Genomic DNA, 16,824 nt, shown 5'->3' on the forward strand with positions numbered 1-16,824 from the left:
TCAGTTACGCATTGCTCCAGGATTTGGATACATTTATAATATGTACTTAAATTTTTTTTGTTAAAAACTCTGTATGTATATATATTTTAAGATACTGACTATATATATATAGTTTATTATTATATGTTCTTTGATTTGTATAATTTCAAATAATTCAAATAATTCAAATTAGGATTTGAGAAAAATATCATAAACAAAATAAAACTTCTCTAAAATTAAATTAACCCATTGGTTATGAAAAAAAATATTTTTCAATTTTTTCATATTTTCCAACTAATCTCTCTCTCTATATATATGGTTTATATTTATGTTTTAGTCTTTAAGGAAATGCATATATAAATGTTTTATGAGAATTATATTTATTGTTCAGTCATGTTTTTGTCCATGAGAAAAATGTATATATAAATGTTGCTTGGGTCCTATGCTAAGCTCGAGGAAAAAGTTTATTATATAAGACGTTCTCTATTTATATATATTTATAAATATATAACAACTTAGCTTGCAAGTCTGCATTTGTTACCATCTTTATTCTCTCTACTTTCAAAGTAAGTTTCTCTTTCATTATTTAGGTTTTCATCTTTCTTCTATATATATTTTTTCACCCATTAGTGTCTCACTTTTTTTACTTTGCTTCTCTTTCTTTTCAAATATGTAATCATAATGTTCTTATTTATTTCAGAATGGGTGACAAATATTGTAGTCTTTTTACATAAAGGATTTCTTAAGATATAATTGAAGAAATCACTGCATATATAGCGTCAACATCTTCAAAATCTCTTCATGATCTCAAAATTTTGCGTCGATGGTAATATTATTCATATAATAAAAGAAATATTTATTTATTTGAATAAGGAGTTTTTTTTAATTATTTAATTTAATTTTTTCAATTGCAAGAGTTTTTATGAAGTATCTAAAAGTTGGAGAGTTTACTAGTTAATGCAAGTAAACAATTTATGGTACCTTGACTTTAAAGAATATATTAGTTTCCTTCGGAATTGTGCACAAAGTTGAAAATAGATTCAAGCATCGAACATCGAAAGAATGCAACTTTAAAAGGTAATTTGCTTGTAGGATATGCAGCGGGAATTATTTTGTATAAAAATCAGATGACTCGACATTCTGGCATGACAATGTTGAATGTGGCTGCTAACGGAAAAGTTTATAAAGTTCCAAAAACAATAAAAAAACAAAAAAAAATGTATTCATATAATAAATAATTGCCGATATTCATTAGCAAAATTGCTTAGAGATATAATATGGAATACAGAAGATAAATGAATAATAAAAAAAAGAAGGTTGGGAGTGTGAGGACCACTTTTGCAGATGAAAATCTAACAATATAATTCATAATGAATGGTTAGGTGAAGATGTATTAGAGAGAGAGTTTCACAGTCAAAATTGTAGATGATAATATGAATTAAATTTATTTTCAAAGCTTGTGTAATATTTGTATCGTTTATTTTTTTTATTATAGTTTAATGTACATGTAATCTATTAGCATATGTCTACTTTCTTGAGCAATATGTAATAAAGTTTTAAAGAAAGAATTCTTAAAATGCTTTATTTTAAAAATAAATTATTTATTTGTCAAAACTTGTATAATATATATATATATAAGAAAATTAATTAAACAATGTCATGGTATGCTTGCTTTTAAAATTTTATTCGAACTCTAAAATGTAATTTTTTTAACATTTTAAAATAATAAATATGTTAATAATTTCATTTATGCGTATAACATAACATTAAGTTTGAAATAAAGAAATAAAGCTCACATGCTTAATAAGGATTATTAGTTATGAATAAAGTACAAAGAATTTTTTTTCCTTTACATTGAAATCATTGGCATGGTAAGAATCATTTGTATTCAGCTTAGTAACTTGACTTTTTTTTTTACTATATTACCCCGTTATGGCAAAATCCTATGAGGCTATATGAAACTATTCATTTTTCCCCCTAATTTAGTTGTTATAAATTCACACAACGGATTTATATTACTCATTAATTCTGAATTTTTTCTTAATATGCAAGGAAAAACTAGTTAATTTCAGTTTCTACTTAAAGAATGTAATTTAAAAAATATTTAAGATAAAATGGTAATGATTATGTAAACTTAATTGTTATACATAATAATGTATGTTTAAATTAAAATCTCAATAATAATAATAGTAATAATTTTTCCTCAATGTATTTTGTACTAATAAATAATACATAAATATTATTTAGTATATGAAATAGCTTTTTTAAAGGAGAATGATTTTGCTAACTTAATTTTTAAACATAATAATGTAGGTTTATATTAAACTTCAATAATTATATTTTTTTTTCATTTTTTGTACTTATTAATAATATGAAAATATTATTTGTATATAAATAGATTTCTTTATAACTTTAAAAATTAAAATACACACTATTGTTAATATTTGTTTCTATGCACACAACTTCGTAACACTTACTTATTTTTGCTTATAACTAAATTATAATGCAATTATTGCTATTAGGAAGCAAATAAATATTGTTCATAGTTGGTAATATACACAAAAACACACAAACATATATATATATATATTAGGCTTAGATATTAGATAACATTAACAAACTCCAATCCATGTAGATTTATGCAATTAAGATCTAAAACATTGTCCATGATGCTCTTTTTCATTAAAGAGCCAAAAAAAATTAGGCATACTGTTGTTCTTGATATCTATATATTTAAATGGAAATTCTACTAATCTAAATATGGGCAACCTACTCAGATTCCTATTAAAGTTTTTGTACAACTTCATCATGACATGGAGAGTATTCCTGCAGTCACAATCAAATCCCAAATAATGAACAATAATTGGGAAAATAACATTTAGTAAATATTATTGAAAACTTTGTAAACATTACCTTAAGTTTCTCAATCAGTTCCTTTGCATTTGAAGCAGAGATAACGATATGGTGCGCATTTGGTTTGATGGTACCTTATTGTACAGCTTTGTCATGAATAAAAGAAGTGAGTCATAGTAACCATCAACATTTAGAATTCTAATTTGAAACAAAGGATAAGTTACTCATTTTTCTTTTCACAATTTAAACTATGTTATGTAGAATTAAAATCAAATTACCAACTTGTTATGTATGCCTATTTGTGCCCATGTGATCACTTCAAAAAGCTCCTCAAGAGTGTCATAACCTCCTGTATTGTGACATAAACTGAAATGAGTCTATGTATTTTCAATTACTTACTTCAAGAAAGTAAATATAATGACCAGTGAGATTATTTGTTATTTCTGTCCATAATGATTGATAAAAGAGTCATAACAAATTCAAGTAGCTAAAAAATATTTCTCATTTTTTCAATGATAGTTCAATGTTTAATTACAATCATTAGCAAGCTCTAATTGGTTTATTTATTATATAGTATAAAACATAATTATATGTATTTTAAGTAACATAAATGACGAAAGTATGATTTATTAAATTCTTTTATTATTTGGAATTTTGAATGGCAACTATTAGCATCCACTTAGTATAAAACATAGAGAGAAAATAAGTAATTTATATGCAATATTGAGCGATAGAAAATGTAGGTTATACACTAACCTACCAAAGCAATAATACCTTGCCATCTCTGTTTTTCTTTGGTGCATGTTTGCAACTACCTTCACTTCTCCTACAATGACATCAGTTATCTGAAAATTTAAAGGAAAAAAATAGTAAAAAATTTTAGTCTTTGATATTTGAGCTTTGAGTTTTTACTTCTCAGGATTTTGAATTGTTTTGTTTGTTCACTGATGGGAACTAATGCAATAAAATGTTATCCAATGACAGGACCTGTAAAAAAAAAAATTCGTACCTCTTTAACCATTAGAGTCTTGGGAATCACATTGAATAGATAGATAAAAGATTTGATTAATGTCATCAGAAGATTTTCATTAAATGAATGAACTTAAAATAATTATTCTTAAAAATAAATACCCAAGACCATGGCTTCCACCATTAAACACAGCTTGAGAAATCAAACCAATTAATCCAACACTCCCTCCTCCATACACCAAATCAATGTTTTTCAACACCTGAAACACCAACATTTGCTAAATTATTTCAAAGACCTTAATTCATTAACTTATTTTCAAGAAGAAAAATAGGTAAGAAAGAAAGAAAGAGTAATGAAAAGAAAACTTAAAAAAAAAAAAAAAATAGAAGTTAATCCCATTCTTTGGCAAGATCCTTCGTAGCATCCCAATAACTTCTCTTATTCCCTTAGCTACTACCACAAAAAACACAAATCCTCTCGAACTTATAGACTCTTACTCCTTTCTCTTTGTCAATTTTCTTTCACACTCTCTCTTTGTTTAGATTAGAGCACTGCAAATTAAAATAAACATCAAAAATAAAATGAGCAAAACAAATTTTACTATGATAAAAATTAAAATAATAACTATAAGAAATCCATGAGCTACTAAGAGATCTGCATATTCAAGAATGGCACACATTAAACATTATAAGGAAGTAATTTGTATATATTTATGTTTTTTAAATAATGAACATCTAAAAAGATGGCTAGATGTAGCATTTCACGGGAGTTATCTTCTTGTTATTTGTAATATTTTTTCAACAAAATAGTTTAATTGTCTATAAAGATTTTGAAAGATATGCTTCACATAAATATCGCCGTCATAAATACCATTTAAGGGGGAAAAGTGTCAGCATTATTTTTAAATGATTTAAAAAATAATAATTATGTAAATAGTACATTTTAAAAAAAATCATATAAAAATATAAATAAAGTTATTATAATTTCAATTTCAAAATTTTTAAAGCAAAGTGAGGTAGATATAACTCAAAATATAAATTGTATTTCATAAAAATAAATTGATGTTTCTAATAGATATGCCATTCTACTTCAAAGATTTTAAAACATTTTTAAAATATATGACTATATCTAAAAAAATATGAATATAAAAAATTAAAATCTAGTAATTTTATTTATATCTTAAAATTTTGTTAAGAGTAATGATATTTTTACCGAATAGATTTCCCGAATAGGTTTCCTGAATGACGTGGATGTCAAGTTGGCATCTATGTCAGCATCCACGTCATTCTTTCTTTATTTTTTTAAAGAAAAATTTAATTAACTTTATTATCTAAATCCTAAATTTAAACATTTAATCGTAAAAAATAAACATGTAAATGATAAACCGAAAGCCCCTCCCTAAACCCTAAACTGGAAATCACAAACCCCTGCAGGGGGTTTGTGATTTCTTGTTTAGGGTTTAAGGCATAGGATTTAGGGTTTAGGGTTTAGGGCTTAGAGTTTAGGGTTTAGTATTTATTATTAGGGCTTAAATTTTTAGATTTTTAGGGCATAGATTTTGTAGTATTTGGGTTTATGATTTTAGATATAGTTTTATAATTATTTTTTAATTTCAAGTATTTAAGAATTTTTAAGGTTCAAATTTGAAGTTTATATTAAAAAATAATGACGTGGATGAGGATGTGGATGACAAGTTGGGCATCCACGTCATTCGGGAAACATATTCGGTAAATCTATTCGGTAAAAATAGCATTGCTCTTTTGTTAAATTTAATTGTTTTTTATATCTTAAATAATTTAGTAGCTTAAATGATTGAATAAAACACCACATCAAAAATATGTATACACATTAATATTATATTAATTATTTTTTATATATATAATATTATATTATATAATGAATAAGGTACGGAAGACAACCATTCTTACAATTGATATATATATATATATATATATATATATATATATATATATATATATATATTATTAGAGAGATAACAATGGAAAAGATCTTGCGACACACTTGGCTAGGTAAATCAGTGAAGAATTTGATTGAAGTAGTGGAGGAAAAGTTGAGACAAATTGAGGAGGGAAGTATGGTGGATTTCATGGGAAATTATTTTATGAGCTATGTTACTCAAAAATTGTTGCAAGAATTGAGGGCAAATCCAAAAAATTATGAAATTAGCAAAAGTTTGGCAAAGCAAATGACATTAATGGATAAAATTGCAAAGATTTTTTGTGAAGATGATAGAACTTTAGTTGCACTGATGTTTCTAATGATGTTCATTGGGGGAATATTGGTTGGGGGTTTAGATCACCTCATAGCCATTCGTATTTCTGGCGATCTTGTTCTCATTTTAAAATCGATTGCTACTCTATGGCTTTAGCGGTATGTTTTTCTTTTATTTTTACTTTAATAAGTTATAAGTTTATAATAAAATAAATTTTATAGTATTTATCTATATATTAATAAGAGTTAAGTAAATATATTATACTAATTATAAGCAATTATAATATAAATATACTATTATACTTAATTTATTAATATACATATATTGCCTTTAAAGGAAAATTTTATTTCCTCTATTACTTGATAAATTTACATCTTTGTGCAATCAAAAGGCAATTTTGAAGAGTTTGTGAATGTTTGTGTTTGTATTGTTTTTTATTATATGTTTGTGTATGTTTTTATATATTCATTTAATTAGTTTCCTTTTCTTCCCATTGGGGATTCTCAGAATTTCAACACTCAAATTAAGTTAACTAATTATTATAATTTATGTTATCAATTTAATCTATATATATATAAGAAAATCTTTGTTGAGCCATAATTGACTGGTGAAATTATAATAATTTAACTAAATTAGTTTCCTTTTCTTCCCATTGGGGATTCTTAGTATGGTTTATTAATTTCAACACTCAAATTAATTTAACAAATTATTATAACTTTATTTTTACAATATTTTTCTTGTATTTTTGAAGGGATTTGGAAGAAACCTTCACATAATACTGTTTTTATTACTGTGTATTTTGGAAACTAAAAAGTAAAGGCATTAATCATTTTTTGTATCTACAAATATTGGCGCAATACATTTATTAAATAAATATATATATATATATATATATATATATATATATATATATATATATATATATATATACATTAGTTTGATTTATTTATTTTTTCTTGTCTCCTCCATCAAGCCTTTATTTACTAATGAATGATTATATATTATATTGATTTATATATGCATATAACTAATGATTTATTTAAGCAAAGTACATCTGTCAAAAAATAGTACGAATAAAGATAAAAAAACATAAAACATGACAGTTTTCAATACAGAAATAAAAAAAATCACATATAAATATCATCAAATACTAAAGTCTCTTCAAAAGGATATAATTGTGTCTCCAAAACAATTAAATATAAGAAAACCTTTGTTGAGCCATAATTGACTGGTGAGACATGGCCAATGAGATGAGATAAAGGCTACCCAGCTGTTTCCCATCCAATCCCAATATCTAGTACCATTCACTCTTAATAAATAAACCAAACTTATTTTTTCTTGTTTATTAAAAAAAAACATTAGGTTATATGGAATTATTGGTTTAGTGTCTTTCAATATTATCTCATGTAACAACTAAAGGATCTTTGATTGGATTTGATAGATATTTTAATCTCATATTGGTTGGTTGGCGCATTTCTCATTCCTAACAATCTTTTATTAAATAAAGTTGATAAACTATACTAATATATTAAAAAAATTTAAAATAAGATTATAATAAAAAAAATTGTAAATTGAGCTCCCAAGATTTGAACCGCATGAGGCGAAGCACACTGTGATCTGGTTGATGTGCTCCGTCATGTCAGACCTCAAGGTGCATTGTATTCGCATCAATTGCATCTATCCCTACATAGCGGCGACTTCGTTGGTGTACTCATTCATTGGGAAGGCACCCAAGAAAGTTGAAGACGAATTCTATGAGACGGCTATTCTGAAGGGCATCTAAAGGTGGGCATGTTGCCCAGGCTACTAACTTCTTGAATATTATTAAATTTGTGATTATACTATAATATTTTTTTATATGTTATATAGATATACACTATCAAGAGTATATATATTTTAATTATAGTATGAATATTAATAAAATTATATAAATAGTATATTTAATAGTAATATAATAAATTTATGGTATGCATATATTATATACATATATATTAGTGTATAATATTTATTAATAAGATTTTATACTATTAATATTTGCATGTGTTTAAATAAATCAATATACTATATTTATTAGTAGTAATATGTTACTGTATTATATTGTAAATTATTAGCAACACATGCGATAATGATATACTATATGAATTGCTACTACTAATGGACCATCATTTTTTTTTTGCCAAGATGAACGGCTAGGCTGTTAAGAAAGTCAGGGGCGTGCACAGACCTCGCCGAAGTAAGTGGGAGTAGGGCCCACGCACATATGGGCACTGGGACCACACTCACACTCCCAGAAATGTGCCATCACTCATGATTCGAACTCTCATCACTTGTGAAGAGTTCTAATGGGTACCCGACTACCAATAGACCACTTGGTTATTGGTACTAAAACAATGGAGAACATTTATTGAAAGATAAGACGAAAAAGATTTGTTTTTATTTAACACATCAAGACAATTTATTAGCCAAAACCAGAAGAAAAATCATGAATTGTAAGTGTTTCTTTTTTGGATGATTCATAAGTAAATCTTCATTGCTCCTCGATTGTTCTGAAGCATCCTTTTTCATCTTGATCTTAATTAAGCTCCTCCAACTCATCAATAAGTTTAGAAAGTTTGGCCTTCAAATTCTCATTAGAATCTTTCAAATCCTCCATTTCATATTTAAGTCCATATAATTCTCTTTCACTTACATCTTTAATGGCAATATTATGAATATTCGGAAGATGCCTTATAGTCTATAAAACTGCTTCATTTTTAGCTTCTTTCTTTAAATACGCCTTAAATCCATATTGCTCATGTTTTCCAAACCTGCCTTCAAATTTCACTTTTGCTACAAAATTTGGTCCATGATCTAGGCTACTTTTCTCACATTTATAACTTAGTGGTGGCAGCTTTAATTTTTCAAGTATTTCCTTCAACACTACTTTAAATTACGTGGTAACAACGATTGGATCTTGATTTTTCATTTTTTAAAAATTTTACCTGCAAAAAAAATTCAATTATCAAATTATTATAAACAATTATAAATGGAAAAATCTAATAATAATAATAAAGTAAAAATAATTTCTTTATTAAGGTTTTTAACATTAAAAAATATATATGTTTATTTTTAAACTATTTGTTTTTAAAAAATAAATAAAATATTCTTAAAAAATATTCAAATATAAACTCAGGTTTTATAAAAGAAAATTTTTGAACAAACTATATATATATATATATATATATATATAAGTTAGGCAAAAGGTAAAAAGTTAGTTTATCAATTTGTTTTTTTATATATAATCTTATAAATTTATAATTTCTTTTTTAGAAAAAGTAAAATGTAGTATTCAATTTACCTCACTAATGTTTGTACAGGAAGAACCACTATGCAAATTATGAGGTTTTATAAGGATATATAATGGAATAGGTTTTCCAAAAATTTAACTTAAAAATATTGATAAGAATAAGCATCAATGCAAAATTTCAAACTAAATAAGAATAAATTCATACCTGCCTTAATATTGGTTTTAAGTTCGTTGCAAAGTGATGAATGGCTCGATTATATATATATATATATATATTCAAAAAGTTTTTAATTACTATTTTTAAAAATAATATTAATGTTAATTCATGGGTGTATATTTATGTTAAATTATTAAAAAAATAGTCATAATAACTGTTGACTTTGACACATTTTGGGCATTTATAGATTTTGGACCATGCTTTGCATGGGAATAAAGCCATCTTATTTTCATAGCTGCTAACTCCATTACATATATCTACATTAATAAAGTCATCATATATTGATAAAGCTATCCTATTTTAATAGCTGCTGATTCTATTACATATATCTACATTAATAAAGTCATCCTATGTTAATAGCTGCTGATTCTATTACATATATCTACATTAATAAAGTCATCCTATGTTAATAGCTATTGACTCCATTACATATACCTATATTAATAAAGCCATCCTAACCCATATTAATTAGCCTCTATCATTACTTTGGCATGAATGCATCCATGGACATGTATAGATTGGACCATATTTTGACATTGATACATTAAATATAATAATAAGGCTACAATTTTAAATGCATCATTTTACTTAGTTTGGACCAAACTTTGACATGTGAATGCCACACTCCATTATATAAATAATACATAGTTGTTGACTTTAAGTTATAATAATCTATATTAAGTAAGACTAATCTAATTAATACAATCTATGTTAAGTAAAGCGATTCTAACGAAAATTAAGTAAAAACCATCACATGGACTTACATTATACAATTTTTTCCTTTCTATCTTGAACATGAAAATCATGTCATTGATACATTCCATTATATATATATATATATATATATAATAAAAAACTACAATTTTCTAGAATCAACCAAAGAAAATACATGAAAGCTAGTCTATGCAAGAAGGCTACATTGTGTAGATAATTAGGGCCAATTCAGTGAGCCATTTCATGTCATTTCTTTGAAGAAAAATGTATCAAGTCAAACGTTGATGTGCTACATGTCTTATTAATGAAACTAACTAATACTTACATGAATATATAGAACTATAAGTCTTAAGGTTCTATTTTTATTAATAGGCAATCAAATAATAATATAATAAGATGCAGATATATGTATTATGTAATGAATAAAAAACTAAATTATCAATATGGAAATAATTATTTATAGCTTAATTAAGATGCTCTGAAAAATAAAAATTACATCGAACTTAACCCATATATATATATAATTATATCATAACAAACCAAATAAATGGTGTTGTATGAAAAATAAAATTAACAACCAACTACAAACCTTGTTGACCATTAGAGATCATTATATCATCTGGCCATATGTTTAATTAACTAATGTATATATTTTTTTTAAAATGTAAATATTTATTAAAACCAATAAAACTTGATTGTTTTGAAATATTTTTCACATATTATTTAATTTTATAATTCTCACATTAGTCCTACAATTAATTGATACTTATGTCATTCATTGAAGTAAATATAAATATCATTCTGTCGTTGCTAATAGTAAAAGCCATATATTAGTTTGGGATATGTTATCTTATAAATAGTCTTAATACAATTTAATAATAAACTCTTACTGTTCCTTAATTAATGTTTTGAGCTAGTTTTATAAAAGAAAATTTTTAAAACTATTATATATATATATATATATATATATATATATATATATATATATATATATTCTCTAATATCCTACCCTGTGAACCAAACCAAAACAAAAATCAAAAGAAAAATAAATTTCAAACTTTGAATTAATTTTTTTTAAAAATAATGACGAAAAATAATTCCTTTTTTTCTAGTATTTTTTTTCTTAATCTTATACCTATGAAATAAATCTTCTACGGTGAATTAAAACACCAAATCAGTTACATTTGGATGAACCACCAAAAATAAGAAAATCTGTATATATTATGCTCTTGAATTTTTAACAATAAAAGGAACTATTTTAATCTTCAAAACCAAGAAATAAAAAAAAAATTTACTAACTCTGTAAATAAACAATAATCAAGGATCTCTTTGTAAATTATAGAGCTTAAAATTAGCGCAATAATTAGAAGCACATAATTTAGATTTAATCATCAAAGTCCCTATTATATATATAATTAACAAAACCTAACTTGCAAAATATATTCACATAAATAGTCCCTCCATTATTCACAAGGCTTCTTGAAGCTCTCACACCCTCCCCTCAATCACCATTGTCGTCGCCTGCTTCGATCCTTCCCTTCCTCCCCATCTCCGATGCACCAAATGCTGTGCAAAGCTCCTCCGAGGCCACCTATCCACAATCTGAATCTTTTGTGGTGCAGAATAGTGGCAGGATGGTACCGCTCTCACCATCTCCTTCAATTACACTGTCGCTTGTCGGAATATCCTCGATTCCTCAGCCTTGATGGTTCCATGCCTTTCTCCTCCTCAAATTCTCTTCCAATTTGGTTTTGATAATTTGAGAGATCAAATTATAATTTTTTGCATCCACGAAGACTTATATCCAATGGTCAAAAATCCGCAATACACATCCAAACCCCATAGCTCCAAACATATGTGGCTATTCACGGCGGAGATCCAGCCATTTGTTTCACATCAAATGACTCAAATTAAATCTATCACTAGCACTGATCTGTTTCCTAAGACCGGCGAATATAACCATAAAATGGAAAGAAGCTATTTGAGAGGAGCCTATCCATAATCGCCAAGCTCCAATCGTAGTCGGCGCACTTTGTGGGGGCAGAGACGGTGGTGTAGGAGGCGTGGATGAGCAAAAACTCGTCGGCAGAGGAGTCCTTCATGATGTCAGAATGACAGAGAGAAGATATGGAATTCTCAGTGTGTGTATATAGTGGCAAAGGTCTTCTCTTTTTCATAGGTCATTAATTCAGTGTAAACAAAGAAAGAAAGAAAGGAGGAAAGATTTGGAATTCAATGTGTGCATAGTAGAAGAGGCACTAATGTAGATGAAGAAATAGGCCATCATGTTTTTATTTATTTTTTTTTATATTTGAAAGATATTTGGAAAGTTTTAAGAATTTTTCTCATGAGGACCATCAAACCTTTAGGGCCTGTTTGGGTACCACTAAATTCCATAGGAATGTTGGTAGTTCCTTTGGAATTTAACATTATGTAGAAAATTGTAATAATGGTTGTTTGGATATTGTTTTTAAAGTGTCAAATTAATATGGAATGATATAATTCCATAGTAATTTTTTTAAGGAGTTGGAACCAAAATTTTTTTCCCCTGTGATTTTCAGAGCCAGTGTTTTTAATTGTCCTTCATTTGGCCCTGGACCTCTCTCTCACCCTAGATCTCTCTCTCACTGAGGATCATAAGATCCCAGTGAAGCTCCGGTAACTAGAAGCCCGATCTAACTAGTGGCTAGGTTTCACCCTGGTTCGCTCGAGAGCAGTCTCGTCTTCGCTGACCGAGCGCCAGAGGGGCTTGGTGAAAGTGGCTCGATCCAGTGCATCCTGCGGGGCTTGTGTATCTTCTTCTCTTCTTCCTCCACGCTCTTTCTTCCCCATCTCTTCCTTTGCTTCTCAACTCTCTAAAGCCCTAGAGAATGAAACTGTTGTGATTCTTGTGCTCCATCCCCCTCCAATCATCCATGTGAGTATGAAAATAATTCTCTAATTACTTATCAATGTTTCTTTGTTGATTTCTTCTGAAATCTTTCTTTGATGTTCTTCATCCTCTGGATATGGTGCTTGTTTGCTGACAAGGGTTTGGATGTGTGTATTGATCATTCTTGGGTTGTTGTCTTTGCTTCATAGCTGCTGTTTTTTCTGAAATCTGGTTGTTTTTGCTTCATATCTGATGTTGGATTGTTGTTTCTTGGAGACATTTGTTTGACTATCTGGTTTTGTCGGTTATTTTGCATGGGAATCAATAAAGTAGTGATAAGATGAGGTATTTGTTCCAATTATGTTGTTGAATTTTTCTGTCTGGTAGTTGTTGATTTAGAAAAAAATGATCGCTAATGAGGTGTGTTGTGAAAAGAACTAAGAGAGATTCATTCTTCATTATGCTCTCTGAATTCTGTGTTTTATTTGTTCAATGAAGTTGCTTTAATAGTTTGAGATCCAATTGGGGGATTCTTGTCATGTATAAGAAAATGGTTGTTTTTCCTTTGGACTGACCAGATGCTTGTCAAATACGTCACATTATCAACAACAATCAAATTTTAGACTAGTATTTTTATTTCAAATTCCTTTGAATATTTTATCAGTTTCTTGGCTCCTTTACCTTTGTTAGCATTGATCAAGACATGCCATTATGTCATATTAGCTACTTGTAGGCATGCATATCAACTGATGTTTACAGTGTTCGTCTCTAATGTTGCATAGCCTTATTGCAATCTTGGAAGGTAACATCAATATTTCTATGCTTGATGTTTTGTGTATTGGATTCCATAGTTGTTGAGTGCTAAGAACAAATAACTTTGTGGATGTAAAGAACAAAGTATGAGTGCATGGGCTATTTATTTCAAGAATAGATAAAATAAGATGTCCCAGTGACATTTTTGTTTTAGTTTGGTACTATAGGAATTAAAATTATATTCTATGTACAATCCTTTGTAGTTTTGTAAGTAGAGTTTGGCCTTCTATAAGCTGCTTAAGGCTAGTCTTATCTTGATATTTTCATTGCCTCTTAATTCTTTCTAGCAAGACAAATATTAATAAATTTACACTGAGAATTTGAAAGCGAAGAAAACTATTTTTTGCAGAGCAAGGCTTACTGGAATCCATCTATGAGTTATGCTATTTGAATTGTCAAGAAACCTTTCGTGTCTCATGATGTGATAATAGCACTAGAGTGTTTTCTTCCTTTTGAAATCTTATTTTGCTGCAAACTTTTTCATTATTAGTTTTTTTTTTATTTTAGTTTTTATTTTTTGGTTAGTTTTATTTTGTTTTACATGAGGAAGATGATTAATCTCAGTAATATGGATACGTTAAAGTTATTGTCAGATGTAGATTTGAGTTCACATAGGCGCATGCAGCATATGCTACATTGGCAGCCACTTGAACATTTCTTAAGCACAACACATCCTTGGCGGTAGGGATGATGTTTTCCAGCCTATCTGATCATAAGAAAAATGATTTTGGTATAATGTTGAGGTTTTCATAAATAGGTATTCTGAATAAATATGATTGAAACATGCCTTCTTTATTTCAGATTTCCCAGGCTCATGTGGTTAGCACATAATGTGATTGCTCTTCAGATTATAATTCCCATTTTTGCATGAATAGGTATTCTGTCATGTTGACTATTATGAATTCATGTGATTGCTAAAATCACATTGACTAGCTCACCCAATCTGTTATGCTTGCTCACCAAATTCTTATCATTTTTACTGCTTTGAATAGATAGCAACTCAAGAGAAGACCGACACAAGGGCCAAATGGAATAAAAATCATAAGACTCATCTAGTGAAATTGTTAGGTGACTATAATATTCCAGTGTACCGCTCACAAAATGGGTGAACTAAAGAGGCATGAAATAGAATAATGCGGGACATGGTCACTAAGTTCCCTAATATAAACTGCACGGTCATACAAGTTAAAGCATTAGAACAAAGGAAAAAAAAAATACAAGCTTCTGAAAAGGTTTACCGAATTAAGTGGCTTTGGATGGAATTATGAAAAAAAATATGGTATCAGCTACTGATGATGTTTGGGCACCACTACTTGAGGTATATATAAATTTAGCAGATAACCAAAAACTTTATGCAATAATTTTTTGTTCTGATTTTCATCAAAAAATGCAGAGAAATAAAGAAGCAAGATAATGGCATCAAAACCTTTTCCATATTTCACAGCATTGCAAGAGATTTATGAAGGTAAAATTGTTTACTAATGTTTGCTTTAAATATTTGAATTTTCTAATCATTTTTACATTTATTATACAGGGAGATATATAGAAGGAAGACGTGTTCGTGATTTAGATTATTATGCAAATATTGCTAATGTGCCAATGGACACTCTATCTCCAAGTATTCCGGCTCCCAATGATCCCATTCAATCATTGTCTACACCCGAAACAGTGACAGAGGATCATGATTTTTCACAAGTGGAACCTCCATGCAGTCAATCATATATTTCACAACCCCAAAGTTCATGTAGTGAAAGACGACAAAGGTTAGAAGATGATGATATGCAAAGAAGGAAAAATGACTGAAAGAGAAAAAATGTTCTAGAGACATTCTTAGAACAATATATAGATATGCATCGCGTTGAGACTGATTGATATATCAATGCTATGCAAAAGAACCAAGTAGAGGAGAATGCATGGTGGCATTTAATGTGGGGTGTGATCTATTTTCAGATGAAGACTTGGTTAAAGCTACAACATTGTTTAAATATAAGGGAAATCGTGAAATCTTCTTGATTGACAAGAAAGATCGAAAAGTGTCATGGCTTCGACAAATGATGCATTAAAAACAATGTTATGTGCTATGTTTTTTCTATTTTGTTACATGCAATTTTTGTTTGAGGATGTTTATTCTTGAATCTTTTATTATGTTTGAGGATGTTTGTTATTGTCACAATGTTTGAGGATGTTTACTATTATCACAATGCTTCAGAAAACTATTTATTTATGAAAATGGATATTAGAAACTATTGACAATATTTAAAATTTATGCGAATTTCAAGGTTTTGGATTGCTATTTCATCTTTTTATAAATAATAATCGTAGGCCCAAAACTAATAACAAAGAGGGAGTTTTATAAATAATAATCATAGCCCCAAAACAAGGCAACATTGATAACCTTATACATCATTTATATTACATTTCTACAATAGTTACAGTAATCATCCCACATTTGCATTGCTATTTCATCTCTTTTGTGAGCACCTGTAATATGTTAAGAGTTCATTATATTGATATCATTTTCATGTGTATCATCTCCATTTAGGACGGTAACTTCCCCATCTCCATTAGTAATTTTCTCAATTTCATCCGTGCCATTGTGTATATGCATGAAATTATGCAAGACACATGCGACAACTACTATATCGGTTTGAGAATCTATTGGATGAAAGATTACAACTTTAAGTATAGGAAATCTTATTTTCAAGACACCAATAATGCATTCAATATTATTCTTCAATGAAGCATGTCTCAAATTTAATAGTTCTTTATAATTGCTTGGTCTATTCTGTGCCCGGCCTTGCTCTTATAAGTGATAATGCACACCCCGGTATGGAGCAATAAATTTTGGAGTATTTGTATATCCTGTATCCACTAGATAATATTTACT

This window comes from Dioscorea cayenensis, chromosome 8, assembly GCF_009730915.1.
Source record: "Dioscorea cayenensis subsp. rotundata cultivar TDr96_F1 chromosome 8, TDr96_F1_v2_PseudoChromosome.rev07_lg8_w22 25.fasta, whole genome shotgun sequence".
In the NCBI taxonomy this organism is placed as follows: Eukaryota; Viridiplantae; Streptophyta; class Magnoliopsida; order Dioscoreales; family Dioscoreaceae; genus Dioscorea; species Dioscorea cayenensis.